This window comes from Dasypus novemcinctus, chromosome 12, assembly GCF_030445035.2.
Source record: "Dasypus novemcinctus isolate mDasNov1 chromosome 12, mDasNov1.1.hap2, whole genome shotgun sequence".
NCBI classification, from domain to species: Eukaryota; Metazoa; Chordata; class Mammalia; order Cingulata; family Dasypodidae; genus Dasypus; species Dasypus novemcinctus.
Window position 1 is genome coordinate 79,698,011 of NC_080684.1, and position 16,016 is coordinate 79,714,026.

A 16,016-nucleotide genomic window follows, 5' to 3' on the forward strand; every position below is an offset into this window, starting at 1 on the left:
GCATCAGCTCTCTGTGCATGCAGCACCACTCCTGGGCAGGCTGCACTTTTTTTGCGCAGGGCAGCTCTCCTTATGGGGTGCACTCCTTGTGCATGGGCTCCCCTACATGGGGCACATCCCTGCATGGCATGGCACTCCTTGCACACATCAGCACTGCGTGTACGCCAGCTTACCACTTGGGTCAGGAGGCCCTGGGTTTGAACCCTGGACCTCCCATGTGATAGGCGGACAGACACTCTTATCAGTTGAGCCAAATCCACTTCCCACCTTTTTTTTTTTTTTAGATACCTTAGAATCCTCTTTGACTATCCCTACTCTGTATCACATTTAATCTGTGGCCCAACCTTGTCAATTCTACTCCTAAAGTGTTTCTCAAATCCATCTCTTCTCTTTGCAATGCCATTGCCCCAGTCTTCATTCTAATCTTCTCCTATCAGAGCTATTTTAATTTGTCTCTGTGCTGGTTTCCCTTCCTCTAGTCTCTTTATACCAATTCATTTTTCTTCTACCATATTACATGATCAGAAAGCTTACAATTTGATGAGAAAAATGAGACATATATATAATAATCAGAGAACAGAGCAAGGTAGAATTTGTAAGGCAATGCTAAAGTTTGTATATTAAGTCAGGAATAGGCAATCGTCACACTGGGAATCTATGAGGAAGTCTGCCTGGAACTGTGGTCTTAAAGGTAAGATAAGATTTGGATATGTGGAGAAGAGTTGGGAAAGCACTCCACTTCTACTTTATAGCATTAATTGATTAATTAACAGGAACAGCAATAAAATACCATTTAGTAAACATCTGCAATATATTAGTTTACAGGGTAGGTATTATTTATTCCAGGACTGTAGTTAGAATAGCTTTATATCAGTGGGAAAGGATATGATTCATCCATATTCCCTAAAGAGTAAATTTAAATCACTTCGGAAAGGGTAGAAGCAATTGGTGGAGTTTGCCTAAAAAAAGAGTGTGTGCCTCAATTTAAGGAAATACTTTCATCATTAGAGCTGTCCAGTAGGATACTTATTTTATTTATTCTGTTATTTGTGTATGTTTCACCAAATTGTAAGCTTCTGTAGAGAAAGTAATATGTTTTTTTGTTTTCAAAAAAAATTTATTTTTATTAAAGTTAATAGATCACAAAGAACATTACATTAAAACGTAAGAGGTTCCCATATAACCCACTCCCATCCCCCACCTCCATCATTTTTGTAAATTGTATTTTTTGGAAGATATATACATCTCAAAAAATATTACATTAAAAAACATAAGAGGGAAACGGACTTGGCCCAGTGGTTAGGGCATCCGTCTACCACATGGGAGGTCCACGGTTCAAACCCGGGGCCTCCTTGATGGGTGTGGAGCTGGCCCATGCGCAGTGCTGATGCGCGCAAGGAGTGCCCTGCCACGCAGGGGTGTCCCCCGCGCAGGGGAGCCCCACGCACAAGGAGTGCACCCGTAAGGAGAGCCGCCCAGCGCGAAAGAAAGTGCAGCCTGCCCAGGAATGGAGCCGCCCACACTTCCCGTGCCGCTGACAACAACAGAAGTGGACAAAGAAACAAGACGCAGCAAAGAGACACAGAGAACAGACAACCAGGGGATGGGGGGGAATTAAATAAATAAATCTTAAAAAAAAAAAAAAAAAAAAGGTTCCTGTATACCTCCCACCCTACTCCTCCAACACCAACAACCTCCCCCATCATTGTGGCACACTCATCGCACTCGGTGAACACATTCGGGAGCATTGCTGCACCACATGGATAATAGTTTACCCTGTAGTTCATACTCTTCCCCAGTACATTCAGTGGGTTGTGGCAGGATGTATAAAGTCCAGCATCTGACCCTGCAATATCATTTAGGACAACTCAAAGTCCCCAGAATGCCCCCACATCACATCTTTTCTTCCCTCTCCCTACCCTCAGCAACTACTGTGGCCACTTTCTCCACCTCAATGTTATAATTTCTTCTATCACTTTTATATTCCTCCTTCCGCTATCCCCATCAGCTTTGTACCTGACACACATTAGAAAGACACTCAGTATGTTGAAATAAATTTCCTACGAAGTCAGGTGTGCTCTGAAACAATGTGACCTAGACAGAACTTGATGACTATTTGCCAAGTACATGATAGTGAATGACACAAAGGCCTTCTCTATTGTGGTGTAGTGGAAAGAATTCTGAATATGGGGCTGGAGATTTGGGTTCAAACCTCTGCCACTTGTTAGTTGTATGGAAAATAACCTTGACTCTCTTGATTCATGCTTTGTTATGGGATAGAACTCATGTTTTTTTCTCAAAAGCATTATTCTGAGATATTTAACACATATATCAAGATGGTTTACATTCTGGAAAATACTCTAACTTTGATTCTCTTGATATATGTGTTAAATATCTCATTTCTGGTATTAAACTCAGTGATAGACACCTGTTGTGGGAGGGAGGTGTCTAATCACATGAGTCACCTCTGCTCCCTGCTTTGTTGTTATCTCTCATGTTTTTCCTCTCTACATGTCTTGTTGCATCATCTCATGGCATCTGTCCTTCATGTCAGCTCACTGTTTTCTCCAGGAGGCACACAGATCCAAACCACAACTTTCAATGTGGTAGGTGGGAGCCCAGTTGCCTGAGCCACATCTGCTTTCCCAGAGTTTTTCCTCTTAAAAATACCTTAACTACTCCTCCAACCACTGTTTCTTTTCTTGGTTCCCCTTAATAGCAAAAGTCCATGAAAATGTTTTATACTTGCTCTCTCCAATTCTTTTCTTCCCATTCTCTCTTAAACTTACTCTAGTCAGGCTTTCATTTCTAGCATTTCACAGAAGCTGCTCTTGTCAAGGTTGAAGGCATCTTTTACATTGTTGAGTACAATGGTCAGTTATCAGTTTTCATAGGGGCACTGACACAATTGATCAATCCTCCTACTAGAAATACTTTCTTCCCTTGCCTTGCAGGACTACCACAAGCTCCTGGTTTTCCTCTTCCCTCATTGTTTGTTATTTCTCAATTACCTTTACTGAGTTCTCTTCTCTCTACTTCTTAGTGATTTCATCTAGGCTCATGGTTTTAAATACCATTTAAATGATGACAATTCCCAAATTTTATCTCCAACACGTATGTCTTAATTCTAGATGCATATATCCAATTGCTGATTCAACAACACTTGGATATTGAAGACTTCTAAACTTAATACATGCAAAATTGAACTCAAATGTTTTCAAATTTATTCTCTCTAGTTTTTCTCATTTCAGTAAATAGCATTTCTATCCTTTCATTTGTTCAGGCCAAAGAGTTTGGACTCTTCCCTGACACCTGTATCTTCCCTGCATTCCATGTCAGGAAATCTCTTTGGCTCTGCTTTCAAAATATACCAGAATCCAACTATATCTTACTACCTCCACTTTTGTAACCCTGGACCAATCTGTTATCACCTCTCTTTTTTTTTAATAAATTAATTTTTTTAAATAAAATTTATTTCAACATCAAAAAATAAAATAGACAAAAGGCAGTTTAATTATGGAAGCATTACTTTAAGAAAATTCTGGGAGTGGATTTGGCTCAAATGGTTAGCACCTTCTTCCCACATGAGAGGTCCTGGGTTTGGTTCCCAGTGTCTCCTAAAAACAAACAAAAAACCAACAACAAGCAAACAGAAGAATAAATCAACTCAGGGTTGCTGATGTGGCTCAGGGGTTGATCTTGCAAGGTCCCGATGTAATCCCTGGCCTAGTACCTCAAAAAAAAAAAAAAATTCTGTCCAGGCACATTTATCTTATTTAATCCTAAAAGCAAACTCAATTGTTTATCCAGCGTTCAGAAAGATAAGTAAATGAACACAGATTGGTTAAATGACATGACCAAGGTCTCCTTATTAATGAAGAAAATGAAGGAAAAAAATGCTTGATCATTTTATCTCATAATACTAAATTCCATGTTCTCATATTCTTTTTTTCCTTCATTTTGCTTTTATTATAGCATGTTTGTTTAATTTACAGCAAGAAGAAAATAAGTTGGGTCTTGTTTTGATCCAAACATCGATGTCTTAAAGGTTACATAGTATTTGTTAAAAAGAACATATAAAACTACCTTTTTACAAGTTTCTATAAGAGAGAAAATATGAATTTTAACTCCACAACTTTCCTCTTTGCTAGAATTGTAAACTACTGCTACAGTTTTAAATACTTATTGTTGTTTAAACTATACATGCAGGATAATCTAAAAAAATTAAAGTAATATGCATATAAATGATTGTATAACAAAACATGAACATTAACTGCAAACAGTAAAGAAATTTAAAAATACTATCAAATATACAAAGGTTCTAGAATCAATCCTTTAAACACATTCCACAAACAGTATTTTAAAACCATCTTTTGTTCTTTACAGGCAGGCCTAGAATACTAAAACCAAAAATAAAAAAAGTAATCCTCTAAAAGGAATTGTTTTCCCACAGTATTTCTTACTTATTTTTTTTTTTAATTTTTTTATTTTTTATTGACTTTGTAATAATATTACATTAAAAATATATATGTGAGGTCCCATTCAACCCCACCCCCTCACCCCCCCTCTCCCCCCCCCCCCCCAACAACACTCGTTCCCATCATCATGACACATCCATTGGATTTGGTAAGTACATCTTTGGGCACCTCTGCACCTCATATACATTGGTTCACATCATGGCCCATACTCTCCTCTATTCCATCAAGTGGGCCCTGTGAGGATTTACAATGTCCGGTGATTACCTCTGAAGCACCATCCAGGGCAGCTCCATGTCCCGAAGACGCCTCCACCTCTCATCTCTTCCTGCCTTTCCCCATACCCTTTGTCCATTATGTCCACTTTTCCCAATCCAATGCCACCTCTTCTATGTGGACATTGGATTGGTTGTGTCCATTGCACCTCTATGTCAAGAGGAGGGTCAGATTCCACCTGGATGCTGGATGCAATCCTCCCATTTTCAGTTGTAATCACTCTAGGCTCCATGGTGTGGTGGTTGTCCTTCTTCAACTCCATCTTAGCTGAGTGTGGTAAGTCCAATAAATCAGATTGTAGGTGCTGGAGTCTGTTGAGGCTCAGGATCTGGCTATCACATTGTCAGTCCAGAGATTCAAATCCCCTAAATATATCTTAAACCCCAACATTAACTGCACCTCCAGCACATTAGCATGAAAGTCTTATGAAGGGAGATCCCATCTGAGTCCAGATTCATCACACATAAACACCATTTCCAAAGAGGGGCCATCTGCCCTGGTAGTTAATCCCATCGGCCATGACCATAACTCCCATGGGTCTCTTTAGCCCTCAAAGGAACCAATATCTGGGGGTTGTATCTGCTTTATCTGTCTCTCTGACTCTGCTCAGTTGTGCATGAGGGCAAACCTTCTGCCAGCCTCCAGACTCTTTTTTAGAAACTCGTAGCCATATAAACTCATTTCTCCTTTCCATTTCCCCCTTACTTTAGGTCAAACAGCATTTTAAAGTCATGGTATTTTATGTAGACATGGATATTCTGCTGATCCGCATTGAACCTTCCGTATAAGGTCATTTTCCAGTTGCATCATCAGTTGGTAGTTGATAGTGGTCCCTCGTTGCCAGGGAGGCTCATCCCTGGGTGTCATGTCCCGCGCTGGGGGGAAGGCATTGCATTTACATGCTGAGTTTGGCTTCGAGACTGGCCACATTTGAGTAACATGAAGGCTGACAGAAGGAAATTCCCAGGCACAAAGTTGCTCTAGGCCTTGTTCTTATTTTGGGTTTATCAGCTCACAAGCATAGTCATTAGCATCTGGGGCTCACTGTTGAACCCTCACTCCCTCCCGGTCCCCACCACTGTACCTGGGAGACTGTCGCTGCTCCCCTAGGGACCACGACAGAGCACCACTGGCCAGGAACCCAGTACCCCCCCTACTGTGGTTTTTAATTGTTGCCACTATGAGTATATCCAAACATTACCATGCACCCTGGACATATGTTCTGTACAGCTCCCTGTCAGTCATATATCACCTGTCATTGGTATCCCATACCAGTATCCCTCCATTGCCATTGTTGAAACACTCTGTGATCCAGAACTCCCCGAAATTTGAAGCCCAATATAATGTCATGGTCCCTTACTAGGGAATGGCATATAGCGATGAGTTTAAAGGATAGATAAAGAACTTGGATAAAGTTAGATAAAGAACTTAGATAAAGAATGTTGACTTGAAAAAATTCCACATCCTATTTTTTTCTTTTTTTTTTTTTTTCCCCCCCCCCTAATTATTCAGCTTTTCTTCACAGGAGTCCTAGACCACAGCAATGTATATATATAATAGTATTTCTTACTTATATCTGCAAGTGAGCAATCTCAAATTTTTAAAGATGCTAGCTTTTATAATGAAATGAAATTGGAAATGTCAAGTTACCTTTTTTTTTGTCCCCAAAATGATCTTTCAGAGAAATAAATGGTTAAAGGTATCATTTTTCTCATTTTTAGCCAGGTACTGCCAAATACAGTAATATCAATTTACACTGATAATCAACCAAAAACTCAAAAGATGTGATTCTTGCTTAAAATTGCTTAAAATTGACTAATCCTTTCCCTCAAATTATTTAAAATGTCATGGCACCACAGAATCACCAAGTAATGGGAGTGTTGTCTTTCGACTTGCCTCACATAAACTGAGGTGTGAAGAACAAGCCCTCCCTCATAAAGAGGTAGGCAGATTTTGATACATATGCACACTCCAACTAAATGCTATAAGCATCAAAATTAAGTTATTTTACCCTATGCACACACACAAACAAAACCTACTTTGATGGTCAACAATGCTCCTTAAAATTTAGAATAACCAGAAAACAGCATTCTTTCCCCCCTAAAATAACTTTTGTCATCAAAGACCTGCTCAAATACAAGGTGAGTTCTCCTGATGTTTTTATATTTCAGATCTTCAGAGAAATCAGAAAAAAGGTAGTGAAGGCTCTATGTTTCACTCAAAAACTCAATTTCCACGAAAATGCTACTTAACCCTCTTGGCATCATTCCCCAAGGAAGTGGGGGTTAACAAAGGAACTATTCCACACTGCTTCATAAGTAAACTATTCTAATGGGCCTAGACATTTTGACAAGACATTACAGGTCCACCCTGAACCTAAATGTGTCTGAGCATTCAGTGTCGTACTGTAGCTACAACTTTACTTCTGTATCATTCTATCTTATTAATAAGCTACATTTGTAGGTTAACAGATATTTTCATATCAAATAAGGATATGAAAGTTTATCTTGAATAAAATAATGTTGTAAATTATCATCTACTAACATCTTTTCACCAATACTTCAAGCATAAAAAATGAGAATCTTGGGAAACAGACTTTGGCCCAGTGGTTAGGGCGTCCGTCTACCACATGGGAGGTCCGTGGTTCAAACCCCGGGCCTCCCTGACCTGTGTGGAGCTGGCCCATGTGCAGTGCTGATGCGCGCAAGGAGTGCTGTGCCCCACAGGGGTGTCCCCCGCGTAGGTGAGCCCCAGGCGCAAGGAGTGCACCCGTAAGGAGAGCCGCCCAGCGCGAAGGAGGGAGCAGCCTGCCGAGGAATGGCGCCACCCACACTTCCCGTGCTGCTGACGACAACAGAAGCGGACAAAGAAACAAGACACAGAACAGACAACCGGGGGAGGGGAGGGGAATTAAATAAATAAAAATAAATCTTTAAAAAAAAAAGAGAATCTTTACAAAAATATACAGACACACCCAAAATTGGTAGTTACCCTTTAAAATTAACTGGACTCTTAAGAGTAGCTTCTCAACAGCATATCATTTTAATTATAACCATTGCCTGGTACAGGGAAAACTAACAAGTGTTTTTTGTTTGTTTTTGTTTTAAGCATCATTGCAATGTTGTATTCCTGATAATTTAAGTAAACCAAACTATGAGTAAATGAATGGTACATGCCTAAAAAATCATGGTTTAAGCTATTAGTGGCCATGGATTTAGAACTAGTCCAAGACCTTGATCTAGATTTTGACCTAGACCTAGACTGTGATCTTGACTAACATTTGGATCTAGGTGGTTCTTTTTTCCTTGATTTGTTTTCACATCTTGAGCCAGGCTTACAGTGTGTTTCAGAATCTGTTTTAGAGGTGCCTCTAGTTTTGGTGTGAGACCTAGAATGGGATTTAGCCTTCATTTCCTTCTTGGCCTGGGACTTGAACCATGATCTTGAGTTGGATTTAAATTTTGAAATAAATCTATTTCAGTGTTTGAATCTATCATTGTAGGAATGTCTTCTGCTATGTCACAGTCTTCCAGTCAGTCTACTGTTTCTAGGACTATAAGAACTTCTGTAGTTGTAATCAAAAGACTGACTTCTTGATCTCCTCCTTTGGTAACTCCAGCTTCTAGAATGTCTATATCTGTCATATAATCATAGCCTGAAGAACTGTATACATTCCTCCCTTCCTTGGCTTTCATATGATTTGGTGTCTTCCAATCCCCTTGTGCAAACTATATTTCAATTTGACATCCACAGATTCATTTTCTGTCCAAATTATGTAATGCATCTTAAGTATCACGAATATTTTCAAATCAAACATAAGCAAATCCTCTTGGACGGCGGTGTAGAAATCAAGTAGAACAGACACATCAACTATAGGACCATAATGACGAAATTCACAATGTAAATCTTCAGACCTGGTGTTGTTGGCCATGTTCCTCATGAACAGAGACATGTTGGGGGCAGTGCAGAGAGCAGGACAGAATGGGCCAGCTCAGTAAGCTGTCCATGGCTCCTTTGGTGGATCCTCAGACACACATGGCCTAAAGGTCCCATATTCTCTTTTTTAATTTATTTTTTAACCTTTAGTATTTATATTGTACTTTTTTGCCTTTGCTATAAAAATATTACAATATTATTGTTAACTATAGTCTATAAGTTACATTAATTGTATTTTTCCCACGTATCCCATACCATCACCATATTCTTAACACCTTGTAATAGAGGAATATTCCTGTATTTATGTTATTGACCACAATCCTGATTTACCACAAAAATCACTATGTTATACAGTCCCTGGATTACTAGCTATCTTTCAATTAATATTAACCTCCCTTGACTACAGTGACAATCATATTTATAAATCAGCAGTGTTATATTCATTTATAATCTACCATCAATTCTGTCCATTTCCAAATATCTACAATCAATCATATTTAAACATTCTACATACATTCAGTATCAGCCCCCCCCCTTCTCAACCCACATTCTGTCTCTTACTAACCTGTATTCTATAGTTTAACTCCATAAGTTTACTCATTGTATTTAATTCATATCAGTGAGACCATACAATATTTGTTCTTTTGTGTCTGGCTTATTTCACTCAACATAATATTCTCAAGGTTCATGCATGTTGTCATGTGCTTCCCACCTTCATTTCTTTTTACAGCTGAATAGTATTCCATATGTACATGTCACATTTTGTTTATCCATTCATGGGTTGATGGGCACTGTTTCCATCTTTTAGCAATTATGAATAATGCTGCTATGAATATCGCTGTGCAAGTATTTGTGTCCTTGCTTTCAGTTCTTCTGAATATATTCCTAGTAGCAGGATTGCCAGATCATATGAAAGTTCCATATTTAGCTTTCTGAAGACCACCAAACTGTCTTCCACAGAGGCTGCACCATTTTACATCCCCACCAGCAGTGGAGTGTTCCTATTTCTGTATATCATCTCCAGTACTTTTAGTTTTGTTTTTTTAAATAACGGGCACTCTGTAAGATGTGATGTTGAGCATCTTTTCATGTGCTTTTTGGCCATTTGTATGCCTCTTTTGAGAAATGTTTTTTCAAGTCTTTGACCCATTTTTTGATTGGGTTGTCTTTTTGTTGCTGAGTTGTGTGATCTCTTTATATAAAATGGAAATCAAACCCTTGTCAGATATGTGGTTTCTGAAAATTTTCTCCCATTCATTAGGCTCCTTTTTCATATTCTTAACAAAGTCATTTAAAGCTGAAAGTGTTTAATTTTGAGGAGGTCCCAATTATGTTTTTTCTTTCATTGCTTGTGCTTTGGGTGTAAAGTCCAAGAAACCACCACCTACCACAATATCTTGAAGATGTTTCCCTATATTTTCTTCTATGAGTTTTATGGTTGTTGATTTTATATTTAAACCCTTGATCTGTTTTGAGGTAATTTTTGTGTAAGGTGTGAGATAGGGGTCATATTTCTTTCTTGTAAATATGGATATCCAGTTCTCCTAGCACCATTTGTTGAGTAGACTGTTCTGACCCAGCTGGGTGGGTAGCCTGTAAAAAATCATTTGACCATAGATGAGAGGGTTTATTTCCAAACTCTCAAATCTATTCCATTGGTCAATCTGTATCTTTATGTCAGTACCATGCTGTGGTTTTTTGTTTGTTTGTTTGTTCGTTTCACCACTGTAGCTAAGTAATATGCTTTCAAGTCTGAAAGCACAAATCCTCCAACTTTGTTTTTCTTTTTAAAGATATTTTTGGCTCTTCAGGGGCCCTTACCCTTCCAGATAAATTGGATAATTGACTTTTCCCATTCTGTAGAGAAAGCTTTTGGAATTTTTATCAGTTTGGATAGAATTGACATCTTTATCTTCTTTTTTCCTTTCTGTTTTTGCTAGTTACAGGTATTTATTGAATTTATTCATCTATTGATTTGACATACTTCACCAATACAATCTAGCACATGATGTAATCTGGGTAGGCCAGGCACTGACACAGGAAATGATGGGAACCCACAGTGGGGTGGGGATGGGAGCAATGCAGATGGGATGGGGTGGGGGACAATGCAGAGGGGATCAGGAAGGGGAAGGGGAGAGGAGCTACTTTAGGGGCTGTAGTGGAGAAGGAGCCCCAGATGGCACTAGTAAACCTTATTCCCATATCCACGACCCCCCCCCAAATCCCTGCTCATTTCCCAGACCCTCAACCAAGCTCTCTGGTTCCTCCTTCCCTGTTTCTCCCCTTCCCACCCCCCACCTCCCCATCTCCCCACTTGCCACCACACATGTTTCCATGTAACCCCTGTAGTCAGGGAAGAGGAAGAAGAGCAGGGACAGCTGTTAGAGGCCTTAAGCAGGGAGGTCTCAGTAATTAACTTTACTACCCTAAATCCTTCCCCCTTTCTCTTCACTATCCGCAGCCCCTTGCCAGACCCCAAACTAATTCCAAGCCTTCAATGCACTCTCCCCATGTAGCACTAACCCACACTGAGTCATACAAGATACGCCCAGGCACAGCATGAGAGAATGAGGGGACCTAGCTTATTTTTTCCTTAGGGAAACACCAACCACTTTTCACAGACCTTTTTCTAGCTATTCTCCAGATGGGAGTTCTTCCCCTTATTCACTCTTTCCCCACTGGGTCTCCTTCTGGCTTTCCTTCTCTCTTTTGGTCTTAAGTTCTCTCTCCATGTTCCCCTGCATCCTCCCTAGTATTTTACTACATAAAATTTTTTGCATGTTTTGCATCATGCCACTATGGCAAAGCCTTCAGAAAGAAATGCTTTCTCCCCATTGCTAGCACCTTGCCACTGTTAAAAATCTCTGTATCTGTGTTTATGTTTCTTTAAAGGTTTATAAAAAGCCTTTCTCTTATCTGCAGACTTCCAATGGCTGATTTGACCTGACTAACCATTCCAGTTCTCAGACCTTGGCCCTTCCAAATCTCGCCCATTCCCCTTTCTCCCCACCCTACACCACTGGCCCAAGGAGCCACTGCATAAGAGTCCCAGGCTCAACCTAGCCCAGCCTAGCTCAGGTAAGAATCTACAAAAAGCCCTGCTCCAAAAGGGAGAGGTAAGGCCACTGGTGAGTCCACATTTCCAACAGCATTGCCTGCCCCTGCCACAAAACCTAGGGGGAAGAAATGAGGGAAGCCAAGGATGGCTCAGGGAGGGGGTCTTACCCCCTAATTGGCACAGTGAGAATAATCCCTCTCCCTTTCGGCCTCCTATTCCTCCCCAGCCCGCCCCCCCCCCATATTCCCCATATGGAACAGCTTTATTTTGATCATTTCCTCATCACCTGTAAATGATCAGACCCCACCCTAGCTCTAAAGCAGGAGACAAATTCCTAGGGAGGAGACAAAGGCAAAGAGTGTATACGCACAAGCCTGGCTCACCTTTGAAGTGGGGTGCTGCCAGCAATGGTGGGATCTGGCTGAAAGTTGAAATCCAGTCCCTCCCTCACCCCCACCCATGATGTCATTGATGATGTAATTCATGTCACAGCCAAGGTTCTTCAGGTACATATCAAGATCTAGATCCTGAGGCAATCTGTCTTGACTTGCAGCTTCAACAGAGGGTGTGAGTGCAGGAGTTCCTGGGGTCTTGACTGGATGCCATGACTGGACATGGTGATATAGACAAGGTAGGAATGAGACTGTTGGGGACTGGGGCCTCGAGGGATTTGAGGCATAGGCAGACTCCAGGGGCTAGCTTATTAGAGGAAGGTAAACCACACAGAGGCTTCCTCACAGCTTCCAAAGCAAGGGTCGCCTGATCACTTGGCAGAGTGGCCAATGGGTCTGAGTGGCACCTTCAGGTGAAATCTGCAGCACATCTGGTTTCTTCTTAGGGACCTTGCTGCTGCTTTCCACTGGGTTCAGCATCCACAAAGAGCTCTTGGAGGTAGCCCAGTTGGGAACCTTGATGGACCTGCTGTGCAGGTTTAGGGTGTGGCGATGGAGTTCTTCCATCCTGCTAAGCTGTTGCCTTCACCCTTGTCCTTGAAATAGGGCACAGAGCGGACCAATCACTTAGAGATTTGGGCAAGATCAGTGGCTTCTACCGGGTGCTTGCAATGGCCTGGCTGATGGATTCTGCATATGACTGATTTCCCCAGACATTCCAACGCAAACCTGCCTTCTGAGGACCTGTTACAGGCCCCAGGATCGCGGGCAGGAGCCCCCTGCCGGCTCTGGGAACCGGGAGGGCAACAGGATTGGGTCTGAGCGCCCCTCAGTGTGTACCGTCTCTCTCACACCTGGCTCCACCTGGGCGCCTCGGACCGCTCAGTAGCGAGCTCGGGTGGAGAAAGGGACCCGGTGAGGAAGCGCGATCGGCTCCAGCGTTCGAAGTCGGGATGGACACCTGTGATCGCGGCAGCCTCTGTGGCTGAATTCTCATTCCCTGGATCCATACGCAGAGTCGGGTCTCCGCGGCACAGTGTTCCTTGGAGCCTGCCACATCCCTCACGAACCCTTCCCACGCCCCCCCCCCCCCGCACTCTACCCCCCCCTCCCCCGCCCCATGGGGAAGCATCGAGGGCTAAGGGGGCACGTTCCTGCCAGTCCTTGGAAAGTCGCGAAATTCCCACTCGCCCCAGGACGCTGGCCTCCAGGCTGTCCTTTCCACACAGTTCTCAGATCCTCTCCCTGACTAGAGCCTCGGAGCTCTTTCCCAGGCACCACCTGTAACCCACACACCCCTCGCCCAGTGAAGACGCTTTTTCTCCAAACACTCATTCAGCTTCCTGCTCTTTTGAACCTGAGGCACTGTTTCCCCTCATCCACTGCGCTTACACCACTACCGATCAACTAGTTAGCCGCAGTTCCATTCCCCTCTGAAGTTGCTGCACCCCCCACTGCTCCCAAATTTCTTCCACCCTGATCGCTGCCCTTCCCCACACCCAGCTCTCCAGAGTCACTTGCCCCTCCCTTGGTTTTCCCTCCCCGCATCTCTGCCCTGTCCTCCCGTCCTAATAGAGTCCAGGTCCGCCCGACTCCAGCCTCTCATTACCGCAGCAATTCCCCTAGCAACCCCCTCCATCCAAGCCCGGGTTTCCCCTTGGTTTTGCTCCAAGCAGCAGTCCCCACCTGATGTCTGTACCACTCGCGAAGGGGTGGGGAGGGGAGTGAGCGGGGGTGCCATCTGCTAGAATTGATATAATTTTTTAAAATACAATAAACTTTATTTTTAAAGAGGTTTTATATTACAGAAAAGTTATTGCTAAAGTATAAAGGATTCCCATATACCCCACTTCTCCCTCCCACATTTTCCCCTATTAATAGCATCTTACAATAGTGTGGTACATTTGTTACAGTTGATGAATACATATTGGAGCATTGCTACTAACCAAGATACATAGTTTACATTTTGGTTTACACTTAATTCCAATGCCCTAAAAATGCCTATTTCACCTATATCCCCTCCCCCCCAGAACCTTTGATAACCACTATTTTTGTATCAATGTTGCATGTTCTTCCTGTTACTATAATAATAATAATTTTACTTTGTCCAAGGTTGTATTCCCCCCTTATGTTTGTTCATTCCTCAGTCCTGAGGATTTTCCGGTGGTGATGCCCACTCTGTTTCAGATTGACAGAGGGCTTAGATCTTATGGGACAGAAGGATGAAACTGTTTTGCTTGCAGTTGTAGATGCTCTGTTTCGGGATGGGGGCTGTCCTTCATCATCATTTTGTTGTTGTCCTGGGTGAATGTGATGAACTGAAGAAGAGGTGTTGGCTGCAACTGTGCTGAGATTCAGTGCTCAATCGGCACATGAACAGACAGAAGATTTAAGTCTCTGCGTCATATATTTAACAGGTATAGTGCTAATTATAGGCTCAAATAAAAGGTGTAGAATCATGGGTAGGGAAATTATAAATGAGACTAACTCTTTTACATAGGAGAAATAGCTTGTCTTATATTCCAAGGTAAGGCCCACTAAAAAGGTGCCGATTTCAAGGGGATGTTTGCCTTGCCTATAAATATCTGGATGGCTCTAGACCCCTGAGAATCACCCCTGTTTGAGGCTTTGTTTACTATAGTAGTTAAATGAGATCTGCCTGCATTAAGTGTAACCTTTGAAATGACCTCCCTACTCTTTTTGAAATCTCTTAGTCATAAAAACTTTTTTTGTGTGTTTAGTGTTTCCCTCTTTTGTCAAGGTCTTTTTCAAAATGCATTGCTAGTTTGTACTTGATATTAATCTCTCTGTACTAGGGAGTCACATCCCATGAGGGGGTGGGGAATGTAGTACATTTATTTGCTAAATTCTCTAAGCTTAGAAAGAGACCACATTTAAGTAAGAAGGTTTTCAGGAAGTAACCCCTACGTGATGTCTCTGTTTACCACTCTTAAGGGCAGGGCATTTGCTGGAATTGATATCTTAATGATATTTAGTCTTCCAATCCATGAACATGTAACGTCCTTCCATTTATTTAGGTTTTCTTTGGTTTCTTTTAGCAATGTTTTGTAGTTTTGTGGGGTTTTTTCCTGCATTCATCAATTTAATCATTATTAGAGCATTTTCATTACTCCAGTAATAATAATATAATAAAATACAAAAAACAAACAAAAATAAACCACCTCTCAATCTCTGTATGTTTCCCCTACCATACATAGTTGCTATTCTGTTTCTGTCTCTCTAGTTTATTTGTATTTATATTTTGTATAGATGGAGTCAAGCAATATGTAGTACCTTGTGTCTAGTTTCTTTCCCTTAATGTATTTTCTTTTTCTTTTTTTTCCCTTTACTGGAAAATTATTAATTTATTACTATATACTACTGTCCATAGTTTGCTTTGGTTGTATTTTTGCCTGATAGTAACATCTTGTAACATTAACATATGTTTATTCAGTTTCAAAGAAAAACAGTCCTATATATGTAATATTACCCATATTCATGTTTCACTATGCTATACTGTCCCATGTTGCATTTTTTGGCTTTCCTTCTAGTAATATACATGACCTTAGACTTTCCCTTTCCACCACTGTCATTCCTATATAATAGCACTGCTTGTTACAAACACGATGATGTGCTTTCACCTTTTCTATTCATTTCCAAAGATTAACAAACAATCTTTTTTACCAATTCTGCACAGATTGACCTTCAGCTTTCCATTCTCTAACCTCATTCTATTTTCTGGCAACCCACATTCTAGTTATTAACTTCATGAGTTTACACAATATATTTAGTCTATAATAGTGCAATCATACAATATTTTCCCTTTTATGTTTGGCTTGCTTCAGTCAATTTTATAACGTCTCCACATTTATCCATGTT

General features: G+C 41.2%; 2 pseudogenes; both read right to left on the bottom strand.

The window, feature by feature from the left end:
* Positions 1-7,793: 7,793 nt before the first annotated feature.
* LOC131280708 (serine/arginine-rich splicing factor 10 pseudogene) lies at positions 7,794-12,257 on the bottom strand (annotated as a pseudogene).
* Positions 12,258-12,448: 191 nt separating this feature from the next.
* LOC101439356 (forkhead box protein O4 pseudogene) lies at positions 12,449-13,147 on the bottom strand (annotated as a pseudogene).
* Positions 13,148-16,016: the final 2,869 nt, after the last annotated feature.